Source organism: Dipodomys merriami, unplaced genomic scaffold, assembly GCF_024711535.1.
Source record: "Dipodomys merriami isolate MVZ:Mamm:240054 unplaced genomic scaffold, mDipMer1.0.p SCAF_3, whole genome shotgun sequence".
Classification (NCBI taxonomy): domain Eukaryota; kingdom Metazoa; phylum Chordata; class Mammalia; order Rodentia; family Heteromyidae; genus Dipodomys; species Dipodomys merriami.
Window position 1 is genome coordinate 95463574 of NW_027204492.1, and position 12327 is coordinate 95475900.

Sequence of the window (12327 nt, forward strand, 5' to 3'; positions counted from 1 at the left end):
ATTTATAAATACAAAGCATCATGCTTTGTATTGATATTTTTATTTATTTTTATGTATTTATATTTTCGTATTTATCACACAACTTCCATCTTTCTCCTCCGTGTCACTCAACCCCATTTCTGGTTTTCATTTGATTTTCCTCATGCCTCTTTAAAACAGTACTTGCTGACTAGACAATATACATTTTACCGGGTTTTACATCTTAGTCATTTCTTGAAGGGCAGGTAGGATCCTTGTTGTTCCACTTATACAGGATTTTTACAGATTTTTGCAAGGAATGTCAAAGTAAGTTTCTAAATATCAATAAAGTTAGCAAAAAGTATATAAAGTAATAGAATAGGATCAAATGATTTAAACTTTTCTAAAAAAAACCAAACTACGGACATTTTTCTTCATTTTCTTACCAATTAGTCTTTCTTTGACTATCTGCCAATTATGAATAGCCAGTTTAATAACATTAACATTAACCATGTTCTCCACATAATATGTATATATATATATATATATGACATTAATTACATTGACTACATATGTTTATGTCACAGACACTTTTTGACCATGTAGTATTTTGTATGGTGTTTTGGCAGACTTTACCAGTGCATTGGCATAGTCACTGTGCCTCCCAGTGTGTTTGTATCAGCAATTGAACCAATGCTTTCCTACCACTTTCACTCATCCATACATTTTGATGACTATTTCAGCATTCTGTAGCACTTCGAAAGAATCTTTTTATCTTCTCTCCCATTTTGTAAGGTTGAGTTAAACTAGGCAAGACAAGGAATAAATGGTGGATAATTTGCCTAGCATGCACAAAGCCCTGGGTTTAATCATCAGCATCACAAAAATAAAACTAGGCCATACACAAATCCATATAAACATGCCCTAAGAACTTCAGGACTTCAAAGAATGCTGAATCATAAAGACCCACTGAGAATGCAACTTTTCATTTTAGTATAATAGCTATTCTTTCCAATTCCTGTTTGTTAATTAGCCATTGGTCTTAGATCAAAGTTACATGCTAAAGTCATTCTATCCATTATACAAGAATAAGGCTTGATATCTCCCTCTCCCTTCCCCATCTCGCTGTTACAAACACAGATGCTATAATATCAAAGTCTTGAACATGTTGGCTGCTTCTTATTTTATGCATTTTCACTTTGACATCTATGCTCTAGCAACACTTCTAAAACTCTGACAAAAGACCTTTAAAATGCATACAAACGGCAGAGGCCAATAATTCTGTAAAATACAATAAAAGTGAATCCTTAGAAAAACAACAATGTATTCGTGGGAGGACAAAAGAGAGTGAATAATCTGGAAGCAGATTATTTGCAGCTATGAAACAAAACAAGGAAACCTGTCATGGATGATATTTTGAGGGCTGAAAGGGCAGAGAATGTGACAGAGTGGGTGAAATTGATTGGAATATAGGGTAAACATATGTTGAGATGTAACAATGAACTCCCCTGATATAACTAACATAAAGCAATTCAAAAAAGGAAAGAAAGCAGTATGCCAGTGGGTCTTACCTGTAACCCCAGCTACTCAGGAGGCTGAAATCTGAGTTCAAGCATCAGGACTGGTACAAAAAAGGAAAGAAAAACAACTATGATGAAGGAAGAAGTACAAAATGCAAACTACTTTACAACGTCGGTGCGGGGGGGGGGGGGGGGGAGGGGGAGAAAGGGGGGAGGAGAAGGATTGGGATTGGGGGGAGGGGGGAGGCTGGGAAGGGATGTGAAGGGTAAACAAAGGAGGAGGCTGCAATGCTTGGTAAGAAATGTACGCATTATCCTGCCCATGTAATTGTAACTCCTCTGTACAGTATGTTCACAAATTAAATTAAATTAAATTAAAAAAATAATATTTATATTAAGTAGTTATCAAATCATACTGCTTTAGCAATGTCTCAATTTCCATTTTAGTATCTATCACATCACAGACAAGTAACTCCTAATTCATGGGCTGGTAATGGGTTTGTTGACCACAGTTTGAGTATCAATGCCATCGATAACAACCTCATCATCAGTATTCCCATTTTCATGTCCTAACTCTTCCATTGCCCCTTCCATGTGCCCCACCTGAAAGGCCTTTTTTGCCCATAATTGTGCTCAAATAATTTCCTTTTTTATGGCAGAACTGGAGTTTCAACTCAGGATCTTGTGCTAATTGCTAGGCAACAAGTCTACCACTTGAGCTATGCGCCCAACACTTTTTGCTGATGTTTGTTTTTAATAGGGTCTTGCTCCTTGGCCTACCTGGCCTCAGACTAGGATCCTATCTCCATCTCCCATGTAGCTGGTATTATAAGGATGCAGTATTATGCCCAGATTCTTATTATTATTGTTACCTTTTTGTCAGCTGTGGGGCTTGAACTATGGGACTGGGCATGGTCCCTGAGCTCTTCAGCTCAAGGCAAGCACTTTACCACTTGAGCCACTGCACCACTTCCCATTTTCTGAGCAGTTTATTGGAGATAAGAGTCTCAGGGACTTTCCTGCCCAGGCTGGCTTTGGACTGTGATCCTCAGATATCAGCCTCCTGAGTAGCTAGGATTACAGGCATGAGACACCAGTGCCCGGCTCCAGAATATTCTTAAGATCTAGTCTTGCTAACATTTTTTATTTGCCCATGCTAGACTTGAACTGTGTCCTCCTGTCTAACTATTAAGCAGATGGAGTTACAAGGGTATGCTAGTACACTTGGCCTATTTTCCTTCAGTGTGTTTTTTTTTTATTATTTTTATGTTATTGTAAAGATGCTGTACAGAGGGATTACAGTTACATGAGTAAGGCAATGAGAACATTTCTTGTCGAGCACTGTTACTTGTTCCTTTGCTATTCCCCCACTATCCTTTTCCTCCCCTACCTCTCTCACTCCTCCCCACCCGCACCAAAGTTGTAAAGTTCATTTCCAATATACTGTCTTGTGGGTATCATTGTTGCTTCAGTGTTTTATTTTTGCCAGTGCCAGGGCTTAAACTCAGGACCTCATGCTCACTCAGCTTGCTTGCTCATAGCTGGTGCTCTACCATTTGAGCCATACCTCTAGCCTGTGTTTTCCTTTTAAAAACAACATTGACACCTCTGGGTAGCTCCTCTTTCGTTTATAATCATCTTCTTTTCGCTTCTTTATATCTTTTTTTTTGGGGGGGGTCCGGTTGTGGAGCCTGAACTCTGGGCCTGGGCACTGTCCCTCAGCTCTTCAGCTCAAGGCTAGCACTCTACCACTTGAGCCACAGCACCACTTCTGGTTTTTCTATTTTTTGCTTATGTGGTGCTGAGGAATCGAACCCAGGGCCTCAGGCATGCAAGGCAAGCGCTCTACCACTGAGCCACCTTCCCAGCCCCGCTTCTTTATATCTTTTAATCTGACCCTATCCACATCTGCTCATGAAAGTACTTTTACATAACTTTTAGTAACTTTTAGTTGCTAAGTCCATGAATCCTATACATCATATTTAGTCCTTACTTCTGAAATCATATTTTATATCAGTGAAATATGGGCCACTCCATAGCCTTCCTTAGCCACTGTTCTACCTTGCATCAGGGAACATGATACTTTTCTGGGCTTCTTCCTGCAAATGTTCTTCATATTTCAATGTCATCTCCAGGATTCTTTTCCACGGGCTTTTATAGTCATTCTATAATGTCTGGCGAACACTTCCATTCATGAGTTTCAGTAAATATCTTTTAACTAGTGATTTCAAAATCTGTAACTGAAGTCTAGATTGACTTTCTCCTAAAGCTAGAGTGAATGGCTTCTCCCACAATTTGACGCAAACTCACCTCAAACTTCTACCAAGAGACTTCACTTTGTTTAGTTGTTTTAACTTTTCTGATTTTCAGTTTTACCTGTAAAATGAGAACAATATATATATATATATATATATATATATATATATATATATATATATCAGAGAGGACTATTGTATACATTAAATGATGCAATACAGGTAGAAATACATGAACAGTTCCAGAACACAAGTTGTCAATAACATCAAACATCATCTACTTTCATTAAGAATTTCTTCTCATACTACCTCTTTGTTATATTGTATTGAGTAATCCTGCATTAGATCATTTTTCCATTCATCTTATGACAAATACTCACTGAGTACCTGCTAACATTCTAGACACTGGGTAAGACAAAAAAGGCTCTACCCTGACTAAGTTTGTACTCTACTAGTAATAATGATGTAATTATTCACTACAACACAGAAATTTGTGTGTGATATTTAACTTCTTTCTTTTCTTTATCTAATACTCAATCTAACCTCCCTTAATAATGAAATCCTTTCCAGTTGTTCTTATTATTTCTTTTTTTTGTTTGCTAAATAAGTAACTGTATTCAAGTGGTGTACACCTGTCATTATTTAATATTAGCTCCAACTACTCTAATTTTCTTAATGTTCTCAAGTTAAATAAAATATTCCCAAACTTTGATTTAGCTTGTTTGTGCTGAATCATTTTTAAAAACTTTATATCTGAGGCATTTTATTACAAATATGTTGGAACTCATAAATTTATATGAACTTAAAATTAATAATATATGTACTTCATTTTTTTAGCTTGTCCTTCTAGTAAATCTTTAGCTTCATTGATTTTGGCTGCTACGTAAGGAGATCCTCCTTTGTCTGGGTGACCAAAGAGCATAATTCGATGAGTATCTCTTATCTTTGCTTTATTGGCAGTAGGGCTTACACCTAGTATAAATGCTGCTTCCCGTTTTGTCATTTTGGATTCAAATCCACCTCTGTAATAGTCACGGCTGAAGGCAGATTTTGGTAGGCTTTGAAAAACTTGTTTTACTTGAGGCTCCATATGCTTCGTGGCTTGTAAAACATAACAGCCTGCAAATCCTGCAACAGCAATGGTCAGCCCAACTGCTACCATGGCTCTGCAGGGCTCCCCTGTCTCCACTGGAAGTGTGTCTCATCCCCGCCCAGAGGGGTAGGTCTTCCTTATTATTTCTTAAATCCATTCCTTCTTCTAAGTTTGACACTACCAAATACAGGAATCACTAGCAACATAGTAATGTTATATAAAAGTTAAACTTCAGTTCCTCAGTTTCATTTGAATTGACTATAGTCTTGTGAGACTGAGCCCATGACCTACTGGGTCTGTGCTAATTCTAGATATAGCATTAGAAATTCTATAGAAAACCCAGTTGATTTCTAGAGGTTTGGAAAACTGGTTGGTATGAGAAAATCATGAGCACTTGTTGTTAGAAGTGTTTAGACTCTCCATTCTACAGTTAATCCTCCAGAGTGATTTCCAGGATACTGATTAACCATGCTATTCCTCTGTAAACAATTCCTCAGTATATTGCTACTAATTTCAGGACAAAAAAGATGTAGCCTGACTAAAAATAATCTCATATTACCTGGCCTTTGCCTATCACTCTTCATTTCTTCTGATTCCCTTTAAGTACCACCTGTGCAAGTCTTGCAATAGACAAATGATTTTAAAGAGCAGTTGGAATACAAATACTATCTGCTTTTATGTCTCATTACAAAGATATAGTAATCAAAAGTGTACACACTGAGATCAACTGGATAGAACTAAAGGACTAGAAAAAAGTCTGGTGCCAGTGGCTCATTCCTGTAATATTAGCTTCTCAAGAGGCTAAGATCCAGAGGATCTCGGTTTGAAGCCCACTGGGTAGAAAAGCTGACAGGACTCTTTCTCCAGAATAAACAGTAAAATGCAGGACTGGAGGTATGGTTTAAGTAATAGAGTGCCAGCCAAACAAGTAAGTTAAGCAAATGTGAGGCCTGCAGTTCAAGACCAGGTACTATTTCTGCCCTCCAAAAGGAGAGGAAAAGAAAAAGACCCAAAATTAAAACCTACTGATTTTTAATAAAAGCAATTCAGTGGAGAGGAGACAATTTTGTTAAAAAAAAAAAAAGTTTCTAGGAACCTCTATAGTGCTTTCCAGAGTGGTTGATCAAGTTTTTACATTCCCACCAACAGTGTAGTAGCTAGTGCTTCCTTTTTGGCCTCCAAAGACTAAACAGAGAGCTCCTCTATAACTCAGCAATCTGACTCCTGGGCATTTACCATAATGGCCAGGACACACTAAAGGCCACGCTAAAGCTACCAGCACTATTATGTTCACTGCAATATTATTTACCATAGCTAAGATATGGAATCAACCAAGATGCCAATTAGTAGATGAATGGATCAAGAAAATGTAGTATATATACACAATGGAATTCTATGCTTCCATCAGAAAGAATGATATTGCCCCATTCATAAGGAAATGGAAAGACTTGGAAAAAAATCATATTAAGTGAAGTAATCCAGACCCAAAGAAACATAGGCTCTAGGGTTTCCCTCATTTGTAATAATTAATATATGTCTAGGACAATCCTAGCAGAGGACCACTCAATAGCAGAGGATAGCTCAATAGCTATGTACATATGACCATACAAAACGATGCCAATCCAAATGAACTCCAAAGTATGGAAATAAGAGGATTTGGGGTTTTTTTTGGCTTTGTTTTGTTTCTGTGTACTGTTTGCAGTTATTTGTTTTTTTCTTCCTTTTTTCTCTCTCTTTTATTCCTTGTGGTGACTGTTTTTGATTTTGGTACCCTTTGTCTTGTATATAATTTTATCTGATTTGGGGAAGGGAAGGGGAACTATAACAGTGGGACAAAGGGAGAACTAATGTAACAGTGATATTCACTAGATACTGTTGGAAATGAACTTTACAACTTGGGGGGAAAGGGAGTCGGTAGGGAGGAGAAAATAAAGGAGGGGCTAAAAAATGAAAGTTTTGCAAAGCACCAGTGGCTCACGCCTGTAATCCTAGCTACTCAAGAGGCTGAAATCTGATAGTCCTGGTTCAAAGCTAGCCTGGGCAAAAAAACTCCGTGGGACTCTTACCTCCAATAATCACAGAAAATCAGAAGTGGCACTGTGGTAGAGAGCTAGACTTGAGTAAAAGGAGCTCAGAGACAGTCTCCAGGCCCAGAGTTCAAGCCCTAGGATTAGAAAAAAGAGACAGTTTCACAATTGTACAACCGGATGGGGAAAAAGGAAACTAAGCTCTTATTTCTCACACCTGTAATTGCAATTTAAAAGGCTGAGATCAAGAAGACTATACTTCAAAGCCACTCAAGGCAGAAACAACTACAAGAGCTCAAAATCAGCAGAAAGCTGGGCAGGGGAAGTGATTCAAGTAGTAGAATACCAGTCAAGCAATAAGCCAAGCAAGTATCAGATCCTCAGTTCAAAGCCCAATGCTGCCAAAACAAACAAAAAAAATAGGCAAAATAACTGAATAGACACTTATGGAAAAGGTATTTAAGAGACAACTATATGAAAAGGTATCTAATATATTTTGGGATTAAAAAAAGAAAAATTTAAATATCACAGTTAAAAAGAACAAATTCTGGTGCTCTCTGGAACAGTATGGTGAATAGTTAAAAAATAACGCAGCTCCTATGTTCAAACATTTAGAAGCCAGGATTTTGAAATAAATGCCAGAAGGAAATAAAATATTAAAGGTAATAGATATGCTCATTACCCTGAGTTGATTATTACCCAGTGTATACATCAATCAAAACATGACAGTGTATGTCACAAATAATTACAAACAGTATGTGCCAATCATAAAAACAAGCAAAGTTAATTTTATTTTATTTTTCTAATTGGTGATGGGGCTTGAACTCAGGGCCTGGGTGGTGTCCCTGAGCTCTTCAGCTCAAGGCTAGCACTCTACTACTTTGAGCCATAACACCACTTCTGGTTTTCTGGTGGTTAATTGGAGATAAGAGTCTCACAGACTTTCCTGCCTGGGCTGGCTTTGAACAGTGATCCTCAGATTTCAGACTCCTGTGTAGCTAGGATTACAGATGTGAGCCACCAGTGCTCGGCCAAAGTAAATTTTAATTTAAAACAACTATAAACACATACCAGCACATGCTATCCAGGTTGTCCATAATAAAACACCACTACCACTACCATGTGTTAGAAGAGGATTTGGAAAAACTGGAAATTTTATACATTGCTCAAGGTTAAGATGTATAGCCACTTTTTAAACATTTGACTGTTTTTTTTAAAGGTAGATGCTCATCATGCTACCTAGCTATTCTACTTCTAAGTATCTCCCAAGAGAAAGGATATTTATATGAGTTTTATATATTTATAATAGTCCAATACTACAAACGAACTATCATTCAACAGGTGAATGGATAAATAAAATGTGGGACATCCACACAAGGGATTACAATCCATAAATAAAAGGAAGTAATTTCCTGGTATATACAATAATGTAAATACAGCTCCAAATCATCTTGCTGAATAAAAGAAACTAAATCCCCCAACAGTAAATCTCCAAGAAACAAATGCCCGATAAATAAGTGGGCTAAAGACTTAATTGGAAAAAATTATATTAAGTGAAGTAAGCCAGGCCCAAAGAAATATAGGTCCCATGGTTTCCCCAATTTGCAATAACTAGTATAAGTCTAGGACAAGCAGAAAAGTTTAAAGCTATGTACATAGGACCATATCAGATGATGCTAAGTAAAATGAACCCCAAGATAGGGGCACAATATCTTTTTTCTTTTTTGCTATTGTTTCTAATGTATTTATAATATACCATGTGGTTTTTTTTTGCTTCTTTTTATGTTCCTCCCCCACTGTATCAGCCCTGGTGCCCTGAATCTTGTATATACATTTCTCTAATTCAGGGATGGGAAGGGAAAAAACAAAATGCTTAAATAAGGATACAGGCTGACCCATTGTAACGATGAGATGTACAAAACATTATGTTGAAAATGAACTTTACAACCTAGGCAGGGGGAGGGGGGGTAGTTATGGAGGTGGGAGGGAAGGGATGGTAGGGGAAAAACAAAGGAGGAGGCAACAATGCTCAATAGGAAATGTACTCATTACCTTGCTCATGTAACTGTAACCCCTCTGTACCGCGTTTTTACAATAAAAAATACAAAAAAAGATGATATTAAGTGAAATGAACCCTAAGATAGGGACACAACTTGTTTTTTCTTTCTTGCTATTATTTTTAACATATCTAAAATGTACTGTATGATTTTTTTTGTTTCTTTTGTATGTTCTTTCCCCACGGTTTTCACTGTATTTGATGGCAGGTGCCCTGCGTCTTGTATATACATGTTTCTAATTTGGGGAGGGGAAGGGAAATAACAAAATGCTGAAACAAGGATACAGATTGACCCATTGTAACAATGAGATGTACAAGACATTATGTTGAAAAGGAATTTTACAACCTGCGGGGGGGGGGGGAGGTTGGGGAGTTGGACAGGTGGGGAGGGAAGGGATGGTAGGGGAAAAAAAAGGAGGAAACCATGCTGGATAAGAAATGTACTCATTACCTTACTCATGTAATTGTAACCCCTCTGTACACTAATTTTACAATAAAAAAGAACATGTAAAAAGTAAGAAAGCACAAATCTGTACATCCTCAATGATTTCATTTATATAAAACTCTAGAAAGGGCAAAGTAATCTATAGACACAGAATGCAGATCATTACTGTCCTCAAGCTAGAAATGGAGGGAAAGATGGGGTACAAGTGGTTCCAGAACAGCAAAACAATTCTGTTACCTTGACTGGGTTAGTTGTTTCTCAAGTAAATACATGAATCAAAGCTTATCAAATTATATACCTTGTTGTACATGAACTACAATTCAATAAGAATCCAAGATACCATACTGAATCTTTTGGACTTGATCCAATATGACATGGCCTCTCATCCCTCTGTTTCATCACATGTACATGACATGCCCTCTCATCCTTTTGTGTCATCACATGTAGTGCTCTTTCTCCCTGTACCCTAACCCCATACCTCCCCAACTTTGGTTGGGTAACCTTTCCTGTCTCTTTTAAAGTTTGTTCCGATATCTGCTGAGTCTGGTAAAATTTTCTCACCAAATCTGAGCTAATTGTACTCTTAATTCTTCCAACAGAATTCTATACATAAGTGGATCCACACATGGAAAGAGAACAGCACACCGATGCTTGTAGTCCACGTAACCAGTTTGGAATGGTGAGTTCCCACTTGTGTCACAATAGCTTGGCTTCCCAGAAGTCTCCCAGTGTAACAGTCATGTCTCTGATTTTAAAAAAGAGAAAAAGAAAACCTTAAATATTACATGTTCTAGGCCAGGCACTGGTGGCTCATGTCTATAATCAAATCCTGGCTACTCAGGAGGCTCAGATCTGAGGATTGTGGTTGAAGCCAGCCCAGGCAGGAAAGTCCATGAGAATCTTATTTCCAATCAGTCACCAAAAAGCTGGAAGTGGAGCTGTGGTTCAAGTGGTAGAGCATTAGTCTTGAATGAAAAAGCTCAAGGAAAATTTCCAAACCCTGAGTTCGAGCCCCAGGACCAGGACAGAAAAAATAATTCCATGCCCAGAAACATGATATGTGTTAGCACACTAAAAACAGATTCTCAGTCTACTGATAGTAACCAAGTTCACAAGACAGATAAAGCAAAAACTACTCCACAATATTTCAAGTTCAGAAAACTAGCAATTTTCTTGATCTGGGAGTTAAAGAATTTAGTATCATTCACACACAGGTCATGACCAAAGAGATCTGTTCAATTAATGAATTCTATATTGCTTCAGGGACAAAAGTAAGACATAACTAAAATCCATAAGTAAATATCACAATTATTAGATCCTTATTTATTATCAGGAAGATATTTCTTACTGCCAAGAGTGGTAGGATCCCACATCTGAAATCCCAGAACTTTAGGAAGGTAGAGTAGACAAATTGAGAATTATACACTAGCCTGGACTATATGGTGGTCTTGTCTGAGAAAAAAATTCTTACCAAGAAATTTTATATGAATATGCTGTCACTAGAACTATTTGAAATAGTTGGATGGCCCTTTGCCATGAAATTATAGACGATATAATCCTTCCTAATGTAAAAGGGTCTGATTTTCATTAATATTTCATCTTTCAGAGCCCAATCTTACATACTAGCACACGATAGTTCATAAAATGCCATGAGTGAATTTATGGTATAAGATAGTCTTTTGTTCCATCAATCTCAGTATGTAATTTTAGTCAGTCATCTCTCTAATTCACTTTTTTTCATCTGTTTGTTTGCTTAGGTATTTTTTTTTCCTTTTTCTCATTAGGATTTTATTTCACAGTATGAAAAGCCAAAGTGAAATAATGGAAACATATTATGTTGTATATATAGAGGTATACAACTGAAAGAGTTCAGACAATAAGGTTACACACATCTCTGCTCTACCCCAAGCTCTATGAAATTTATAACTTTAAGCAAATTATTTAGCCTTTCTAAGTTTCCTCATATGTTAAAAGTGCCTATTATACTTTTCTTCAAAATTTGTGTCCAAATTAAATGAGATAATATACTCAAAATATTTATTTATATCAAATGTTTGATCACTGTTAATTCTCTTACACTTCAATTTATACACTTATTAAGTAGACCCTCCAGGTATCAATTCCAATTAATTTCACAGAATTTCTCATAACTTCAAATGACCAAAACCGCTTTAAGGTTGAGCTATGGTATTCATTTTTGAATATCTAATACTAAGCTCAATGCTAAGATTTTTATTGGACCCTCAACAGTGTTTTTTCAATAAGCAAATGACTCAAGAGACCTTGGGTGGGTGGGTTTGCTTTTCCTGAAAAGGTTTAGAGGGTTTTCAATTCAAGAGGATCACGGTTTCCTTTGGGTAGTTAAACAATAACCACAGGAAAAACAAAAGACATCCAGGAAGTCAGTTTAGTAATGTGGGTAGTGAAAATACTTATACAAACAAGGAGGAGGGAATCTTATCAAGGTTAAGGACTATAGGAAGAAGAAAGGAATGAATTAAAACCGAGAAACCAGGAGAAGGCATTGCTAATTGTAATCAGCTAGCGATGATACATCTGTGAAACATTAGTCACCTGTGAAAATAATATGTGTATGGTGAGTCATGCTACCCTAATCCTCCATCATGTACTCTCCGGTTATTATGGCAACGCCTGGAGTTTCAATTAGAGATAAGAGAGCCAACAGTGATTAAGTAAAAGCAGTACAGAAAGTCAGGAAAAAAAATTAAGAGTTCCTGCCTTTTAAAATGTTCTTAAAAACCAGAAATGTTCGTTATACCTAAAATAATATTCTTAGTACCTGAGCCCCATCAAAGCATAGAACTGCATGGTATAAATTTGTACATGGTTCAAGTGGTTGTTCAGGAAGTCATAATGACAGAGTTATTTGATAGGTGACATTGATAATAAGTGGTCTGCCTTAATTACAAGTCATTACAGCCCCATTTAAAAGTTAAATATAGAGTTTTAAAA

The 12327-nt window shown here is 36.9% G+C and overlaps 1 protein-coding gene and 1 pseudogene across 6 annotated transcripts in view; both read right to left on the minus strand.

Moving 5' to 3' along the window:
* Sytl5 (synaptotagmin like 5) overlaps positions 1-12327 on the minus strand; it is a 189734-nt gene that overhangs the window by 140258 nt on the left and 37149 nt on the right. For 5 of the 6 annotated variants that reach the window (XM_070040644.1, XM_070040643.1, XM_070040645.1 and 2 more), the window contains exons 2-4: positions 6893-6990; positions 3789-3854; positions 1530-1579 (exon numbers count right to left, since the gene is read on the minus strand). The gene's annotated coding sequence lies outside the window, so the exon portion shown is untranslated. The remainder of the gene's footprint in view (positions 1-1529; positions 1580-3788; positions 3855-6892; positions 6991-12327) is intronic. The other variant, XM_070040642.1, reaches the window with a different exon arrangement.
* LOC138839910 (mitochondrial import inner membrane translocase subunit TIM14 pseudogene) lies at positions 4542-4895 on the minus strand (annotated as a pseudogene).